This window comes from Tursiops truncatus, chromosome 3 (assembly GCF_011762595.2).
Source record: "Tursiops truncatus isolate mTurTru1 chromosome 3, mTurTru1.mat.Y, whole genome shotgun sequence".
NCBI classification, from domain to species: domain Eukaryota; kingdom Metazoa; phylum Chordata; class Mammalia; order Artiodactyla; family Delphinidae; genus Tursiops; species Tursiops truncatus.
Window position 1 is genome coordinate 67165803 of NC_047036.1, and position 21117 is coordinate 67186919.

The window sequence follows — 21117 nt, forward strand, 5'->3', positions numbered from 1 at the left end:
GGCTTCCCTGGTGGCGCAGTGGTTGAGAGTCCGCCTGCCGATGCAGGGGACACGGGTTCGTTGCCCGGTCCGGGAAGATCCCACATGCCGCGGAGCTGCTAGGCCCGTGAGCCATGGCCGCTGAGCCTGCGCGTCTGGAGCCTGTGCTCCGCAATGGGAGAGGCCACGACAGTGAGAGGCCCGCGTACGACAAAAAAAAATAAAAAATAAAAAATAAATGATAATAGACCCCAGCAGAAGGTACTTCATCAGTTAATCATAGTAAAAGTAATTATGATGTAAGATGAAGAAAAAGTTATTTTTAGTATTGTTTTGTTCCCTGGATTTCCTGTCCAAGGTAATTCTCTCATTTTGAATTCTAAAATGTTTCCCTTTCCTGGCTCTCAGTCCTCTACCCACACCTCTCATTCCTCCAAAACCTGGTGCCTTTATTTTTTTTCCCTTCTCACAAATTTATCTTTCACTTCTCACCCACCTCAGTATCTGTTTCCTGTTCTTTAAATGGAAATATGTTTAAATCATGCATGCCTAAAAGCAAAGATAAAAAACTAACCTCTCTTAATAAAAACCCCAATAGTGTCCCCTATTTACTATCTTATCTCTTCCCTCCCCACAGTTATGCTTCTTGAAGTATTAACTTATATTCATTCACACTGTCTACATAATCATATGTCCTCAACTTACTCTGAAACGTTGGCCAATATCCGTCTCTTCCTTTGGCTACATGGCTCCCACTTGGTTCTAGGTTTCCTTATTTCTCTTTCTATTCCTCCTCAGCTTCCCCCCACACCCCACAATTACTGGATTTTTCATTAAACCAAGTGCTTTGGAAATAAAAATATATGAGACTGGTCCTAAATAGGCAGTGAGTGATTTGAAAAACTGCCTGCCTAGATTTAAAGTAGTATGTGAAACACATCAATATATGAGAGGTCTTTTTTAAAAAGATAGTAAATAATAAGAAATTTGAGTTAAAAAAAGTATTATAAACTGATCAAAAAATATTTAACTCTGCTATGGTAGAGACTTAATATATCTTTCCAAAAAGTTAAATTTTAAAAGTTAGAATTTTTTGATTAACGAGTCTAAAACATCATTAATTTAACATGTTTATGGACTCGAGAAAAGAGTCTAAATATTCAACACCCCACATTTTTGCCGATTTAACATACTAAACTTATTCACTCACTTAGCAAATATTTCATGAGAGTGTAGCTGATCCATGAATTCTGCTATAACTGCAAATCAAACATTAATGAAATATGGTCTTGCTTTCAAGAAGTTCACACTCTAATGGAGGACCAAGTAATTTAAATGTTTAATATTGCATATTTGATGTTACATATTTAATATTACATTTACATAACTTACTTGTGACAATGTCTCAAGTGCTACAATAGATGTGGAGCACAGTGGAGGTCAACTAAATTTGTCAATTACAAAAGGAAAGAAATTGACCTAGTTCTTGATGGATAACTAGTTTATCCTATCCAACTGAAAGGTCAAACAGCTATCAAAGCAGAGGACATAGACACAAGCATACATACGCATACACATAAAAGAGAAAGACAAAGAAGTAGAACTAGAAAAATACCTGTACTTCTGATCATCTAGAGTTTGGTTGATTATCAATGCAAGACGTGTGTGCGGGATTCATATGAGTCAGGAGATGATGGTAGGGAATGTAGATTAATATCAAACTGTGAACAGGCTTACATACATTTTTAAGAATTTAAAGGTATACCATCTTATTTATTGAGGTATTTAAGCAAGGAAAGAACCAGAAAGCCATAAGATTTGAATTTTTGGTGGGAGGAGGGGATGAAAAGTCTGATAAGAATGTAGAAAAAAACTGAAGTTTTAGGAAACAAGAAACATGTGGATTCATCTAAAGTACATGTTTAAGAAATGGCTAAGCAGAGCCCTGCCTTTACGTTTATTACCTAGTGGTTTGGGGGTGGGGCCAGAGGACCTGGAGTTTTAACAGTTTCTTTATGGCCATGCTGTTTTGGAAAAATACTGAGTTAGGAGATATTTTTAATACCTAGGTAAGAAGATGAGCAAATTAAACTAAAACAGTGAAAGTGGACATGCTGAAGGGGGCTTCTGTCAAATGTTGGTTCTGAGATATAATTTAAAAACTGACATCTGATTTGATGGAATTGATTATATATAGATAAGAAAAATGGGGATAGGAGTTGGGAATTCTTCCAGAAAGTCTAAGTCACTGTGTATTCTTGGCAGGCTCTCTGATTTCATCTCTTAACAATTTCCCCACCTGCTCTGTTCTGGCTATGTTAGCCCACTGTTTCTCAAACACACTCCCATTTCAAGTTCTCTATATTACCTGTTGTTTGGAATTCTCTTTCCTGAGTTACCCCGCGCACACTCCTCAGTATCATTCAGATCTCTGCTTAAATGTCACTTCATCTGATACCTCTGTCACCATGTCACATAAAATAGCATCTCCATGCCTCTCTCCCAGTGTTCTGCCTTACTTTTCTGCATATCACTTAGTATAGCTTGGTACAAAGTTGATGTTTTAATAAACATTTGTTTAATTGATAAATAATTCCAATAGAAAGATATAAAAGCAAAAAATATTATAATTTATTTTTAACATCTTTATTGGGGTATAATTGCTTAAAATAATATAATCTTTAAGATCAAAGGGAATGACTCACAAATGTTGGCATTTCAAGTTCCTTTACAGGTTACAAGGGAGGTAATTTTGGGAAAAGGGCATTTTCTACTTGCAACAGAAATAACATATATAGGCAGCCACATATTTGAAAGTTCCACTCAAAATAATTGTTGTATATTCTACTTGAAAAACAAATGACCTAAAAATATAAAAGTCCTCTAAAAAAAAACTACCTTGATTCATTAAAGCAAGATTCTAGGGATCATGCTTTGTGTTATTTTTTTGTATTGAAGTATATAGTTGATTTACAATGTTGTATTAGTTTCTGGTGTACAGCAAAATGATATATTTATGCATATACACATTTTTCATATTCTTTTCCATTATGGGTTATTAAAGGATATTGAAAGTAGTTCCCTGTGCTATACAGTAGGTCCTTGTTGTTTATCTATTTTACATATAGAAGTTTGTATCTGATAATCTCAAACTACTAATTTGGCCCTCCCCCATCCCCTTACCCCTTTGGTAACCATAAGTTTGCTTTTATGTTTGTGAGTCTGTTTGTTTTGTAAGTAAGTTCATTTGTGTCATATTTTAGATTCCTCGTATAAGTGATATCATATGGTATTTGTCTGTCTCTGACTTATTTCACTTAGTAAGATAATCTCTAGGTTGATGCACGTTGCTGCAGATGGCATTATTTCATTCTTTTTTATTGGTAAGAAGTATTCCATTATGTAAATATACCACATCTTCTTTACCCATTCGTCTGCCAATGGACATTTCCATGACTTAGCTATTATAAATAGTGCTGCTCTTAAAACTGGTGTGTATGTTTCTTTTTTAACATATTTATTGGAGTAAAATTGCTTTATAATGTTGTGTTAGTTTCTGCTGTATGACAAAGTGAATCAGCTATATGCATAAGTATATCCCAATATCCCCTCACTCTTGCATCTCCCTCCCACCCTCCCTATCCCACCCCCTAATCCCACCCCTCTAGGTGGTCACAAAGCACTGAGCTGATCTCCCTGTGCTATACAGCTGCTTCCCACTAGCTATCTATTTTATATTTCTTATTGTATTTATGTCAATGTTACTCTCTCACTTCATCTCAGCTTACCCTTTCCCCTCCCTGTGTCCTCAAGTCCATTCTCTATGTGTGTCTTTATTCCTGTCCCACCATGAGGTTCTTCAAAACTTTTTTTTTTTAGATTCCATATATATGTGTTAGCATATGGTATTTCTTTTTCTCTTTCTGACTTACATCACTCTGTATGACAGACTCTAGGCCCATCCACCTCACTACAAATAACTCAATTTCATTTCTTTTTATGGCTGAATAATATTCCATTGTATATATGTGCTACATCTTCTATATCCATTCATCTGTCAATAGACATTTAGGTTGCTTCTATGTCCTGGCTAATGTAAGTACAGCTGCAATAAACACTGTGGCACATGACTCTTTTTGAATTATGGTTTTCTCAGGGTATATGCCCAGTAGTGGCATTGCTGAGTCGTATGGTAGTTCTATTTTTAGTTTTTTTAAGGAACCTCCATACTGTTCCCCATAGTGGCTGTGCTCTCCAGCATTTATTGCTTGTAGATTTTTTGATGATGGCCATTGTGACCAGTGTGAGGTGAAACCTCATTACAGTTTTGATTTGCATTTCTCTAATGATTAGTGATGTCGAGCATCTTTTCATGTGTTTCTGGCAATCTGTATATCTTCTTTGGAGAAATGTCTACTTAGGTCTTCTGCCCATTTTTGGACTGGGTTGCTTGTTTTTGTGATACTGAGCTGCATGAGCTACTTGTATATTTTGGAGATTAATCCTTCATCAGTTGCTTCCTTTACAAATATTTTTTCTGAGGGTTGTCTTTTCACCTTGTTTACGGTTTCCTTTGCTGTGCAAAAGCTTTTAAGTTTGATTAGGTCACATTTGTTTATTTTTGTTTTTATTTCCATTTCTCTAGGAGGTGGGTCAAAAAGGATCTTGCTGTGATTTATGTCATAGAGTGTTCTGCCTATGTTTTCCTCACAGAGTTTTATAGTGTTTGGCCTTACATTTAGGTCTTTAATCCATTTTGAGTTTATTTTTGTGTATGGTGTTAGAGAGTGTTCTAATTTCATTCTTTTACGTGTAACTGTCCAGTGTTCCCAGAACAACTTATTGAAAAAGAGGCTCTCTTTTCTCCATCGTATATACTTGCTTCCTTTATCAAAGGACCATATGTGCGTGGGTTAATCTCTGGGCTTTCTACCCTGTTCTAGTAATCTATGTTTCTGTTTTGGTGCCAATACCGTACTGTAGCTTTGTAGTATGGTCTGAAGTCTGGGAGCCTGATTCCTCCAGCTCTATTTTTCTTTCTGTAGGTTGGTTTGGCTGTTCGGGGTCTTTTGTGTTTCCATACAAATTGTGCAATTTTTTGTTCTAGTTCTGTGAAAAATGGCATTGGTAGTTTGATAGGGATTGCACTGAACCTGTAGACTGCTTTGCATAGTATAGTCATTTTCACAATGTTGATTCTTCCAATCCAAGAACATGGTATATCTTTCCATCTGTTTGTATCACCTTTAATTTCTTTCATCAGTGTCTTACAGTTTTACACATACAGGTCTTTTGTCTCCTTAGTTAGGTTTATTCCTAGGTATTTTATTCTTTTTGTTGCAATGGTAAATGGGAGTGTTCCTTAATTTCATTAATTTCTGTAATGATTTTTCATCATTAGTGTATAGGAATGCAAGAGATTTCTGTCCATTAATTTTGTATCCTGCTACTTTAGCAAATTCATTGATTAGATCTAGTATTTTCCTAGTAGCATCTTTAGGGTTCTCTATGTATAGTATCATGTCATCTGCAAACAGTGACAATTTTACTTCCTCTTTTCTGATTTGGATTCCTTTTATTTCTTTTTGTCTGATTGCTGGAGCAAAAATTCCAAAACCGTAGTGAATAAGAGTGGGAAACCTTGTCTTGTTCCTGATCTTAGAGGAAATGTTTTCAGTTTTTCAACATTGAGAATGATGTTGGCTGTGGGTTTGTCATATATGGCCTTTATTATGTTGAGGTAGGCTCCCTCTATGCCTACTTTTTGGAGCGTTTTTGTCATAAATGGGTGCTGAATTTTGTCCAAAGTTTTTTCTGCATCTATTGAGTTTATCATATGGCTTTTATCCTTCAATTTGCTAATATGGTGTATTACATTGATTGATTTGTGTATAGTGAAGAATCCTTGCATTCCTGGGATAAACCTCTCTTGATCATAGTGTGTGATCCTTTAATGTGCTGTTGGATTCTGTTTGCTAGTATTTTGTTGAGGATTTTTGCATCTATGTTCATCAGAGATATTGGCCTGTAGTTTTCTTTTTTGGTGACATCTTTGTCTGGTTTTGGTATCAGGGTGATGGTGGCCTTGTAGAGTGAGTTTGGGAGTGTTCCTCCCTCTGCTCTATTTTGGAAGTGTTTGAGAAGGATAGATGTTAGCTTTCCTCTAAATATTCGATAGAATTCACCTGTGAAGGCATCTCGTCCTAGGCTTTTGTTATTGGAAGATTTTTAATCACAGTTTCAATTTTAGTGCTTGTGATTGGTCTGTTTATATTTTCTGTTTCTTCCTAGTTCAGTCTTGGAAGGTTGTGCTTTTCTAAGAATTTGTCCATTTCTAGTTTTTGTTTTCTTAATTTCAGTTTCAATTTTACTTCTAGTGATTGGTCTGTTTGAATTATCTATTTCTTCTTGATTCTGTTTTGGTTGGCCGTATGTTTCTAGAAGCTTGTCCATTTCTTCTAGGTTGTCCCATTTTTTTGGCATATAATTATTCATAGTATTCTCTTATGGATTTTTATATTTCTGTGGTATCAGTTGTTATTTCTCCTTTTTCACCTCTTAGTGTGTTTATTTGTGTCCTCTTCTTGATGAGCCTGGCCAAAGGTCTGTTGATTTTGCTTACCCTTTCAAAGAACCACCTCTTGGTTTTATTGGTTTTTTTAAATTATTTTCTAAATCTCTATTTTATTTATTTCCTCTATGATATTTATTTCCTTCTCTCCATTGACTTTAGGCTTTATTTTTTTCTTGTTTATTTATTTTTTCTTCTTTTTCTAATTGTTTTAGGTGGTTGGTTAGGTTGTTTGAGATTTTCAAAACAGGAAGGCTGTACTGCTATGATCTTCCCTCTAAGAACTGCTTTTGCTGCATCCCATAGATTTTGTATAGTTGTGTTTTCATTGACATTTGCCTAAAGGTATTTTTAAATTTCCTCTTTGATTTCATTGTTGAGCCATTCCTTTCTTAGTAGCATGTTGTTTAGTCTCCATGTAATTGTTTGTTTTTCTTGTTTTCCTTTCTGTGGTTGATTTCTAGTTTCATGCTGTTGTGGTCAGAAAAGATGCTTGAAATAATTTCTATTGCCTTAAATTTGTTGAGGCTTGTTTTGTGTCCTAATATGTGGCCGATCCAAGAGAATGTTCCATGTGCACCTGAAAAGAATGTTTGTTCTGGCTTTTCTGTATCATTTAGGCTCTTTGTTGCCTTACTGATTTTCCGTCTGGAAGATCTGTCAATTGATATGAGTGGGGTGTTAAAGTATCCTAGTATTATTGTGTTCCTGTCAATTTCTCCCTTTATGTCTGTTAGTATTTGTTTCATGTATTTGTTTCATGTATTTATGTGCTCCTATATTGGGCACATATATGTTAACGAGTGTCATATCCTCTTCTTGTTTTGATCCTTTTATCATTATATAATGTTCTTCTTTACCTTTCTTTATGGCCTTTGTTTTAAAGTCTACTTTGTCTGCTGTGAGGATTGCTACTCCTGCTTTCTTGTCATTTCTGTTTGCATTAAATATCTTTTCCCATCCCCTCACTTTCAATGTGATTTGTGTTGAGGTGACCAGAGCATGCACTTGATGTTGAGCAGGGCCTCCTCTTTGCTCAGTGGTTGTCACAGCCCTGTGGGGGTAGAGTCTGCTCCCCAGTTGTTGAAGTAGATGACCTCAGATCTGTTTCCGAACTGTGATATGAGGTAGACAGGCCTGGAGTGTTCCTACTGGGAGAGGAGCTCTGAGCATTCCTCCACAGGAACTTTCCACTGGTAAATGTGCTCTATGGTGTTGCCTGTCACCTGTTGTGCAGGCTTACCAAGTACACTGTTTTGGCACTGCCCTCAGCCCCACCTGAATCATGGGAATTCAAGCAATAGGCCTGGGTGTCCCTCAGGCACTGTGCTTACAAAACCACTAGAATAGATCCATTGGTGCAAAACTGATGAGGTTAGACAATGGGACCACCATAGTTGTGCACCTGGACCCACAGCAAGAGTGACTGGATCAGCCCAGACCCTGGCCCTTCCTCCAGATGCACATGCCAGACCCACTCCAGTCACAGGAGCACCAGTAATATGCTCAGATGCCCCACAGGCTCTATGCCTGTTCTGAGCATGCTGAGAATGAGGCTGCTGTGGCAGGCCCTGCCCTGCCCTTCCCTTCATATGTGCATGTTAACAGTGGGGCTTCAATGGCCCACCCAGGCTCCTTCCTGTGCACAGCTCCCATTGTGGCTCAGACCACGCTCTAGCCCCTTCAGGCTGTCTCCGCCAGCCAACCCCAGTTCTCTCCTCAGGTCTGTCCTCTAAAGCCCAAATTTCAGCCCCCAGCCCCCAAGCGCACCAGTGCACATTTCAGGCTGTGAAGTGCAGGGAGGTGGCTAGGACCGTCTATGCTGGTCTCTCTCTGTTCTGCCAGCTGCTGCATTCCTCTGAGCCTCTGAAGCTCCCTTTTTGTCTCAGCTGATCTCCCCACCAGTGAAGGGGCTCCCCCAGGTGAGGGAACTTTTCTTCTTTCACAGCTCACTCCCAGGGGCACAAGTCTCATCCCAATTCCTTTTTAAAAATTCTTTCATCCTATCCAGTTACGTGGTGATCTAGCAATTTTGTTTGTCTGAAATATGCCAGCGTTCAACAGGTATTCTGTGAGAATTGCTCTACATGTAGATGTATTTTAGATGTATTTGTGGGAGGAGGTGAGTTCCATGTCCTATTCTGCCATCTTGATCTATCCTCCCTTAGTGTTATTTCTAATATAATCACTGTAACATAAAAGGGACCTTCTACTGAATTGTCCATAAGAGTTAACATTTCAGCTTCAATCTGGGTCTCCCTTAACTAGGTTACATTTTTTCAAATTAAAATTCCTATGAATTTTCCATGAAATATGGATAGACTTGATATCACTTTTTTAAATAACCCCAAGACTTACTCAGTTTTCTAAGTATATCTGATTTGTGCAAAACTACTGACCTCAATAGTACAGATGCCAAACTGCATTGTGAATAAAAGATACAGTGTGGTGATTTATTCTATGGGGCAATGAGCCAGAATTTTGCAATTTCACATTAGATTGTAGGCTGCAATAATAAACCTCTTTTAAGAAATGAAATAAATAGGACTGATGGAAAATTTTTAGAAAGGAAATGACCCACAAAAACTGAGACAGTACCTGCAAAATCTGTGTGATACATTTTGATATATATATATATATATATGTATATACATACACACACACACATATATATATATATATATATATATAGTGCAGCTGCTTTCTAAAAAGCTAGCAATAAGAATGCTTTTGAGAGCCTATGTACTCTATATGGATATATTTTCAAATATAGGATGCATAAATTGAACCTGGTTTTATGTGGTATATTTGAACATACACAGAAAATCTACTCTCTGGAAACACTCTGAATATAAACAATATATTATAAATATATTGTTTTATATAAATACATAAATATATAATATATATAAATAACATTTTATAAATATAGCCCTCAAAGTGAAAGTCAGTTTTATAACATGAAAAGAAATTTCCATATAAGGCTATAGCTCTGAGAGTAAATTTAAGTAGTATCGTTAGAAACAGAAAAAATGTGTGAGGCAAATCCATAATCATTAAAAAAAGTTTCAGGAATTCATTCTAATCAGTACAAAATATTTGTTTCCTTTACACAACCAGAATCATATGAGAAGATCTTAAAAAACAATAAATTAACTTGTATACTTTCCACTGAGAGGGAATTTGCAACAAGACAATTTAATAGTAAATACATTAACAGAAACTTTTTATGAGCCTGAGATATCATGAATACAGTCATGGGAGAGAGAAAAATCAGAAATTAGAAAAAGGAGCTGGATAGAAAAGTGAATAGCCTGTGTATTAATCCTGAGTCACTCATTTATTCACTCACTCACTTACTAAATATTCAACATATCATCTAAATATAATGGCCTTATACTTTCCACAGTCCTGCCACATACTAGTTCTACTTTCTTTGAAAGAAATTTAGATTATATATTTGCATATTTCTTCATGGAGACACTTACACTTCTGACCATGATGAAGTAATTATAAATGGACTTGCCTTTCCAACATAAATAACTACAAAACTGGATAAAATCTATTTTTAGGTAACCATTTTCAGGCACTGGATAATAAGAAATACAGGACTGAAATTGCTGAGTGAAGGGGGACACATGAAATTAGTTTAAGCCATGTTTGAAGAATACCAAATAATGGAGGTTGGTTAGTGCACACAGCTAATGATGAGAAGTAAGTGGAGATTGATTGAATAACCTCATTTATTTTGTTTGAAGTAGCATAAGCCCATATTCAAGCATAAACATAAATACTTTTCAATACCAAATTTAAAGGGTGTTGTCATTACCATGGCTAATATTTTATGTTATTCGTGACACTCCTCCATTAGCACAGATAGATTACAAAGATAATGTCTTCCATTAGCACAGAGAGTCAATTGTCTATGGAATTGATTTTTTTTTTGGCAGTTTCATACTTACTCTGTTCATTGGGACAGTGAATAACGTAGCAGGTCCCTCTTTAACTGTTTTGTAAGTAAGCAGGCTTTAAATTCTTAAAATGATCAAAATATGTGGTTACAGTTTAAATTGTTGTTTCCAGAATATCACACATTGGCTTATATTATATAGGTTGCAATACAAAAGACTAAGAACTTCTAAATTCTTTCTAAGAACTATACACATTGACGTCCAGTAACAGATTCTGATTTTTGCATTACAAGAAGTAGTGGGCATGGGAAAGAATGCTCTGGAATAGTGGTCATCACTATACAAGTGTGTCCATAGCATGTACACACTCACACTCTAAGTGAATTAGATATAGTATGCTTAAGTGATAAAGAGGGGTTTTTACCTCTCTTTGGCAGTTACGTAGATTCAACAAGCATTCTAGTTGTCTTTGAAAAAAAGTCTATTTTATGTATACTGGGGAGAATATACATACATACATACACACATACTAACTGTAGATTACCTTGTAAATACATAGGAAAAATTTGATATGTATTTTAAAATGTATTCATAAGTACAGTTAACCTTTATTTTTCAACTTCCATAAAGAGAAAAACCTAGTATCATTTATTTTTTGGTACAATAAAAACTAAGCTCAACACTATCAGTTTAAAATATTTTTAAACTTATATTTTGTACCAGTCATTACTACAATTAATAAAATGTCAATCCCTGTACTCAATACATTCACAGCCTTCAGAAGAAGAGAGGTGCACAAGTAGATGTCATCCAAAGTGGAGAGTAGTAAAAGGGGGCTCAGTAAACATCTGGAAGGGAATCTAGCTAAGGGAAATGTCCTTTTGTGTGTGAAACCTGAACGTTTTTATTCTAATGGCTTGAAGGCAATGTTCATTAATGCTTAACAGTTTGAAGGGTACTTGTTGGAAGTTGGAGCAAAACTAAAATGCATATTTCTAAAAAACTGACTGTAACATGGTACTTAACATAGAACATAGAACATAATTTCTAAAAGAAAAATGTTAAATTAATTGAATAACATTTTCAATAAAACGTCCAGCCTGGGAAATATTATTCAATTTAGTTTAGGCATATATTATCAACATGAAATATTGTTTTAAAGAAAAACACTATTGCTAAGTGATATTCCAACATAAACCATCTCAATTAATGTTCCATGCTAATTAGCAATAGATTGATAGATGTTCTGTGCTTTCATTAAAATAACTTTCTCTTGAATGTGACTTTGACTTTACAAAATGATACATAAAATTCTTGTCTGTACTTTGCAATTTGCTAACAAGAAGCTACAGCCTTTAATCATATTTATGCAGGGCCATTTTGTCCAGAACATTTCACTAGTACCAAGAAAAGAGATAAATAAGTTTGATAAGCTAAGTCTAGCATATGGCCCACCTAACACTGTAATAAGGTCATTAGATTTCTAACGAATTTCTTTTAAAAAGAGGTGGGGGTAGGATATAAGATGTTGGATGAATGAAGAAATGGGAGGACTTCTATACCTTTCACTGTGGAGGAAGAGAAATGACTTTTAGAACTGTTATTCCTAAAATGCAGATTGTATCATGCATGGGGGTGCCAGGGCTGAAGTGGTGACCACAGCTGACTGAACTGAGTCAAGGTGCAGCTGGCCCTAGGAACTGATGGTGGTGTGAGGGAGTCAGAGCAGCCTGACCTTTGACCTCAATGGGAAGCTAGAGGTTTTTACTACCTCAGTGAGCAAGATTATTTTCTTCCTGCTCAGTCTAAGCAGGAGCTCCTACTGAGAGAGGGAGATCCAACTTGATGAGAAAGAAAAGTTTATCTTGTTCATTGCTGTATTCAGTCTATCACAAAGTGCTTGGCCCCAGGAGACTTGTACTTCCTGACGCCTTCAGTGAAATAAAGAATCCCAACAAAATTTTACAGTAATGAGTTTCTGGATTTCCCCATTTATTTCCAATATTGACTGTGAACCTGATACTAGTATGTATTAGTAAAAATCTGAAGTAAATACACATGAACTTCTTTCAAATATATTCAGTGTTGTTCAAATCCTTAGTAAAGTATTGATTCTAGGTGATTAGACTCAGCACTTGACATTTCAATAAGATACTGAGTAGTCTTACAAAATAATTCTAGTCAGTTGTTATTTATTACCCTAAATAAATGAAAATATGAATTTTTTGGACTAGCTTCAACTTCCTAGCCCACCCTAAACTGGGAATAAAACTTTAAAACTTTGAGCACCAACACTGAAGTTCTCCAGTCCTTTCCCTACAGACCCTTTACAAACTCTAGTGCCATGCCAGTTCATCCCAAATGGTTCTTAGAATCACCTTTGAGTGATTCTAAGATAGGCTGAGTTCTCTCAGACTCTAACTTACAAATATCCATTTCTTCCTTCTTAATCTGGTTCTATCTTTACATACTGCTGATATCCAAAGTGGCAGGTCTGTTCCCAAAGTTCTTTAAAATTTCTATTTTTTTCCTGATACTAGAAGGACATGATGGCTGGTGCTCCTGAGCTTGCAAGTACCCATGGCTCAAAACACTGAAGTAGGAACAAGTTGAAAATTCCATTATTAATACTGTGTTTATCAGCAGCAGAATAATTGCTACCTCCTAGCTGTAATGCCTTTTGGTATTCAGTATTCATGGAAATTTTAAAGAGAGATCTTTTGGTTCACAGAACCTGGATTACTGGGTTTGACTTGATTCTACTGGCATTTTACAAATGCTGCTGGGTAGCTAACCCAGTCCTGCTTTTCTAGATCATCTGGAAGAGCTCATTAAATGATAAGCTTCACGTATTATGCTATGCATGATTTCTGAAATGCTGGAGAATTAAATCTCAGTGGCTCACTGCTCATCCACCCCACTTGATACTGTGGTCCTGGTTTGGAGTGACTGATATAAGTCAGCACCTTGACAGATAAAAGGCATTTGCTTAATTTAAATGACACGTGTCATGCTGCCTTTTGTTCTGAAGCACGATGAGGTTAATTGAACAGCTACGAAAAATTGGCCAGGCTAAAATTGCCTCTGCTCTAAATCAGAATTATTAATCCACTGGCCTTAATTTAGGCTTCTCCATTTTCTATGATAGACTGAATCATGCAGACTGTTCAAGGAAGAAATGCTAGTGATAATAATCTACTTTTTAAATTTTCATGTGACTAGGAATTTCAGCATAGTAAAATTGAACAGATTTCAAATTCTAACCATGGAAATATGGCTTTTATATCTAACTTATTTTTGCCATTATATGGTAGAGAAAATGTGAGAGTAAGTCTTATCAGCAACTTTTAATTTGCAAGCTTGCTTATGACCTTCAAAATCATTTCACACTAAACATAATCTTAGATTTCATGAATACACAGCGCCTTTCCATTTTATGTAGATAACAATGTGTTGCAGACTTCATATCTTATAGCAGAGTAATTAAGGCCACATCCATTGTGCTTCCATATAGTAAGTAATTACAGAGGTGATTGGAACATTTCTGTAGAGGATTAGCTTAATTTATCAAGCAGTGTTGTGAAATAAATGAGCAGAGACTCCCTTCAGCTAAACTGTCTTCCCTTCTCTACCAATAGAATATGAATGGGTTGAATGGGATAATTTAAAACAGTCCAGTGAAGTTCATGCCCTTTAGTTAAGGGTGGCTCCCAAAGCTACCAAAGATGCAAAGTGTGGAGCACCACGGAAGACCAGGAGCCTATGGGGAGAGAGTACTATTTCCTACTGCATCTCCTCCATACAAATCTACTTCTTTCCCTTCTAAACTGTGTATGTCCAGTTCCTATATACAATTAAAGCATATTTTATGTATGAATTAAGTAATAAATTTGGGTGTTTTTCATAGTCAGAATTACACTTTGAAATCCCTTAAATTTGTCAGACACAACGTTTGAATGCTCAAAAGCATTAATTTCTTTCATTGTGTTAATGTGGTATTTGTTTATATTTATTATTTTACAGCTGCATTTCACGTATATGCCATATTTCAAAAATATGTTGTCTGTGTACGTAGTTTTTTTATCATTATCCAGAGATAAGGATTTTCTGGAAGACTAGAACTCTGGCACTTAATTTGTTTATAACTCTATAACACAGGTTCCTCTTTCCCATACTTCTGTTAAGTCCCTAGTACAGCACAGAGTTCAATTTTAGCCGTGGAATTTAGCTGTGAACATGACTAGGGGCAGACACACTAATCAAGTCACAGGCATTATAACAAAGTGCATAGTGAACTCTGTCTACAGATGCCATGTGATATTAGGAATTACTCATAGGTAATATTCCTACAAGGACAAGGAAGCTTCTTTGAAGCTAACTGTATGAATTCACACAGAATTTTTAAGTGAATGGGGGCAAAAGAGAACCCTAGGCAAAGGAGAAGATTAATTTTTAAAATCTGTTGTCTGTACAGATACTACCTCTATCAGTGTTAATGTCTACATTTGTTGGAAAACGAGACAAAAATAATAAAACAAAATACAAAAACAAAGCTTGACCTTATCCAGAGATTTACTCTAATTTTGTTAATGATTTGCCAGGCCTGGAGAGCCAGTAAGTTCAATAAATGATCTTCTGTTCAATTCTTGTTAAGTTTGTGTTTCCTGATTCATGATCAAGTTAAGTTTAAACAGTATTTCAGGCATCAGAAAATCACTGTTGTCTACTTGGTAACAATTGTGAAACTATGGAATATTTTACCTTCTGTTTTGAATACATTTATATTTACTTATTCAACAAAATAAATTCAACCCTATAATCAAGTTCAATATCTTAAATCAACTTTAGAACTTTATAAGGTACCAACAGAGAATTTGATCAGCCTCTGGACTTTAGAGTCTTTTACCATAACAGATTCAATGGCATATGTATACCTGTATTTACTAAAACAGGAGAGAAACAATTTTCATACAGGTATTTCAAAAAATTATGCATGCTGAAGAAAAAGAAATTCAATCATATAGAAGGGGTAGGATTATCTGTAACTGCAGAAATTTATGATCAGATAGGGGCTGTTTGTGAGTAGAGATAATTTGGCTTTTTAAAATGCAGGATTTTTATATACACAGACAATAAGCAGTTAGGTGACATAATACAAGATTCTACATACAGGAAAAGAAGTCAACTATATATAAACATAAAAGGAATGGAAAAATTAGGGAGGGAGGGGAAAGGGGAAATAAAGAAGTAAGGAATTCAAAACAACACTCCTGAGAGAAACAAAAGTACAGCTGAATAAGAGGTATTTCCAAAAAATAAGATGTTCTTGGATAGAATGATTCAAACTTCATAGAATGTCTATGGTTCCCAACATTATTATATTAAATTATAAATATTATCCAAGCACAAGAATTGCATTTCTTTCTGGAAACTAGATAAGTTGATTTTAAAATTCACTTGGAAGAATAAATATGCCTTGGGGACACTGTGGAAGATCAGTGGAAGAGGGTTGGAGGGTGTTGCATTACAGTCCTTAAAGTACATGAAAGAATATTATAAGGCTCTATAAATTAAAAGGTGTTCTTATAAATTAAAAAATTGATACATGGATAGACAAAAATATGGATACTCTAAAAATATTCAAAAATAGATCTAAATGTATAAGGGACTTTATGATAAAGGTGGGGAATATTCATTTTAATAAATATGGCTGGGACAACTGTATATAAGATGGAAAAATATAAGATTGTATTAAATCCTGTCATCCAATAGTATAAATATCTAATGCATATGAAATCTAAAAATGAAATATAATAAAACTAGGCAAGTACCATATACTGGTCTATTCAGGAAGCAAAGAACACTTTTCTATACCCTAAAGTTCAGAATTCATGAAGAAAAAGCTTTTAGCTACATAATCAAAAAATAAATTCATTCATTTAAAAAAAGTAGAATGAAAAATTACAAAAAGATGTGCTTGCAACTTGTATTAGAAACACTTAGCCTTAATATACAAAATGTTTCAAAATATTGAGAAGACCAATAACCCAATAAAAAATGGACATATGTATAAATGCAGTTAACAGAATAAGAAATGCAAATACTCCCAAGAGTAAGAAAAGATGCTCAGTCTAGCTCATATTTATTATACAGATACAAGTTAAAAATGCACTGATATGCCATTTTTCACCTGTCAAATTCAGAACATTCAAAAAGTTTGATAACATACTATGCTTGTAAGCCTGTTTCATAGGTAACAAACTCTCTCACAGTGTTGGTGGAAATGCAATGCATTGAAATCTCCACTGTGTTTGCAATACCTAGCTAAATTATACATGAGTCCAACTTCTAGGAATCTAACATGCAATGGCAAAAATATGAAATGTCTTACACACCTGGCTATTCACTTATGTATCATTCATGGAACAAAAGACCAGGACCTATGTTACATCCACACAATAGAGTTCTATGCACCTCTTTTTTTTCTAATTTTTTTTAAGAGCTAGTTTTTTTTTATTATAGTTGATTTACTATATTGTATTAGTTTCAGGTGTAGAGCAAAGTGATTCAGTCATATATATATGTATATATACATTTTTTTCAGATCATTTTCCATTATAGGTTATCACTAGATGTCGAATAGCGTTCCCTGTGCTGTATAGTAAATCTTGTTGCTTGTCTATTTTATGTATAGTGCATTGTATCTGTTAATCCCATATTCCTAATTTATCCACCACCACCCCTTTGGTAACCAGAAGTTTGTTTTCTATGTCTGTGAGCCTGTTTGTTTTGTATATAGATTCACTCATACTTTTTTAGATTCAAAATAAAAGTGATATATGATATTTGTCTATGTCTGACTTACTTCACTAAGTATGATATTCTCTGGGCCCACCTGTGTTGCTGCAAATGGTAATATTTCATTCTCTTTTATGGCTGAGTAGTATTCCATTGTATATATGTATTACATCTTCTTAAACCAATGGTGTATTGAAAGACACTTGGGTTGATTCCATGTCTTGGCTACTACTGTAAATAGTGCTGCTATGAACATTGGGGCGCATGTATCTTTTCGAATTGGTGTTTTTGTCTTTTCTGGATATATACCCAGGAATGAGATTGCTGGATTATACAGTAGTAATATAGACCAGTCTCTGATGTATAATGGTGGTTAAATGTGCTTCTAGTGAGACAAGATGGATTGCAGCCGAGTGAACTTATTTGTGACTGTTGAGGGTTATGTGACAACATCCTGCAACAGCAAGGCTGTTACATTCAGTCTTTCATCATCACATCCTTGCCACCCTGCACATGATAAAGTTAATGATATTGATACATGATAAATAGCTGTGTAATCTTCGGTGGAAATTCCATTAACTTCTAAAACGTTTCACTGTCCTCTTAAACAGAAAGGAGCATTGTACTGGAGGACATTTTGTTTGTTTTAAATTGTTACTGGAATATAATTGCTTTGCAATGGTGTCTTAGTTTCCTGCTTTATAACAAAGTGAATCAGCTATACATACATATATCCCCATAATTCTCCCTCTTGCGCAACCCTTCCACCCTCCCTATCACACCCCTCTAGGTGGACACAAAGCACAAAGCTGATGTGGCTGCTTCTCACTAGCTATCTATTTTACATTTGATAGTGTTATATGTTCCATGCCACTTCATCCCCAGCTTACCCTTCCCCCTCCCTGTGTCAAGTCCATTCTCTATGTCTGCATCTTTTTTTTTTTTCTGTTCTGCCCTAGGTTCTTCAGAAACTTTTTTTTTTTTAGAATTCTCTATATATGTGTTAGCACTATATGGTATTTGTTGTTCTCTTTCTGACTTACTTTACTCTGTATGACAGACTCTAGGTCATCCACCTCACTACAAATAATTCAATTTTCATTTTTTATGGCTGAGTAACATTCCACTGTATATATGTGCCAAATCTTCTTTATCCATTCATCTGTTGATGGACACAGGTTGCTTCCCGTCCTGGGTATTGTAAATAGAGCACAATGAACATTGGGGTGCATGTGTCTTTTGAATTATGGTTTTCTCAGGGTATATGCCCAGTAGTGGGATTGCTGGGTCGTATGGTAGTTCTACTTTTAGTTTTTTAAGGAACCTCCATACTGTTGTCCATAGTGGCTGTATCAATTCACATTCCCACAAAATGGTGCAAGAGAGGTTCCCTTTTCTCCTCACCCTCTCCAGCATTTATTGTTTGTAGATTTTTTGATGATGGCCACTCTGACCAGTGTGAGGTGATACCTCATTGTAGTTTTGATTTGCTTTTCTCTAATGATTAGTGGTGTTGAGGATCTTTTCATGTGTTTGCTGGCAATCTGTATACCTTCTTTGGAGAAATGTCGATTTAGATCTTCGGCCCATTTTTGGACTGGGTGCTTGTTTTTGTGATATTGAAGCTGCATGAGGTGCTTGTAAATTTTGGAGCTTATAGCCCACACAGTAAGAGAATGTGCTTCTGCTTATAAAAGCAAAGATAAGCCCCATGAGAATGCATGGGGCTTGTAGCTCCATGAAGGAGTTAATTGGAAACATGCTAAAGAAAGACTACTCTGCAAAGAAAGCCATGGAGGAGGGAAGAGGAGGGTAGGCCACTGACCATGGACTGGCTACTCTGGGAAACAGAGAAACAGACCATGTTGCCCCAATATATACAGCTCCTATCAAGTCTAATGAAGGCAAAGGGTATAAATATGTAAAAAAAATACGGGGACAGTCTATCTTAATGCTGTATTCGTCCCACTTTTATTTTTGGATGTGCTTCACAATGACAGCATTTTCCCATGTTTTCTAATTGATTATTTAATGAATCACCAGTACACCTACATCATTGGATATCATTGGGTATCATTATATATCTGAAACATATGATTTTATAGACATAGATATATGTGATAGGATAAACATTTTTAACACAATTTCATATAAATATATTCCCTGAAAACAAATCTTATGAATAAATGAAGCTTGATTTGTACCATTTAAATAAGTCTGCTTATTGATCTAAGTTTTACCTGTTGATATTAACCCTAATAATATTAATGTATTTTAAAACCTTTTCTTCTTTTGAAAAAATACAATTCACCTATGAAGTACATACTGTTAAAAAGACAACAGGCCCAAAATAGATTATGCTTTAGCCATGTTTCCACATACCAAACTAAGACAATTACAATTTCAGTCTCCAAAAATGGAATCTTAAACAGGCAATCAAGAATCACCTGATCGGCACTAGTCAGGTAACTGCCTAAGGGACCCCTACCATCCCTAAAGGAAAATAACTTTGCATAATGCAACCTTTGTTTTTTCCTTTTTGTGTAGTATAACTTGTTTTGTTCCTGCCTCGTTTTTTATAGTTTCCTCAGAGCTCCTTTCTATTTGCTAGATTGGATGCTGTCCCATTTGAATTGATTTTTGCTTAAATAAACTCAAACTGTCTTAATATGCCTCAGTTTATCTTAAAGAAGTACTATATGATAGGGCTTCCCTGGTGGCGCAGTGGTTTGAGAGTCTGCCTGCCGATGCAGAGGACCGGGTTCGTGCCCCGGTCCGGGAAGATCCCACATGCCGCGGAGCTGCTGGGCCCGTGAGCCATGGTCGCTGAGCCTGCGCATCCAGAGCCTGTGCCTCGCAATGGGAGAGGCCACGACAGTGAGAGGCCCGCGTACCGCAAACAAAAAAAAAAAAAAAAAAAATGGTACTATATGATAGATCAGCCATTTTACATTTTATTGATGATGCTTATAGAAACACTGTGGAATAGGTACCATTTTCTCTATCTTAAACTTGAGACATTAATATTTTCTATGGGAGATATGTTGCTGTAACTTGTCACATGATTTTATTATTTGTCCTAATTTTTATATAACATGATATATTCTGCCATTCCTAAACATTTTTTTCTACCGCTGATACATTTCCAAATTAGTTGAATGTCTTAAGTTACATGCCATTTCCATACAGATTATGTATAGATGACATGGCATGAATTTAAACCAAAAATACTAACACTCCGTTTGAAGTTCTTCTTTCATTTACATCTTATAATTTTAAAAAAATGTTTTCCTTTCCATCTTGTTTATGCCTAACATGGCATTTAAAGCTTCATGTTTCTCTGCATTCTCACAAGGCATTAGTGCTTACGCTATAATAAGTAACTACCCTAAAATAGTGATTCTCAGACTAAAGTTCCCGACCATTTTAGAGTTCTGTAGGGTCCCTTTAAGGACTCTCGAAATGAGTAATATGAAGTAAATGAAGAAATAAACCATGGCTGCCTTCCAGTCCTAACTCCACCTGCTCTTGTATCAACCATTGCTGTTTTTGCTTTCTCCAATATTTTATATATTTCTTTCAAGTTTTCATTTTAATGAGCATTCTGAGGCTAAAACAAAATCCAGGAAAATTTTAAGACCAGATCACTCCAAATTGTATTAACACCAGAAAACGTTAACAGTTATCCTACAGCTGTTGTTTGAGCCACCTATTCTTTGCTAAGATTTTGCTAAGGCATTTGGGAGAATAAACAGATAGCCAGGCGTAGGCCCTGACCTTGAGCAGACCAAAGTTTAGTACAAGGGTAAGTGTTGTACGCAAATTTCAGAAGAGGGAATTTAGACTTACAGAGAAAAA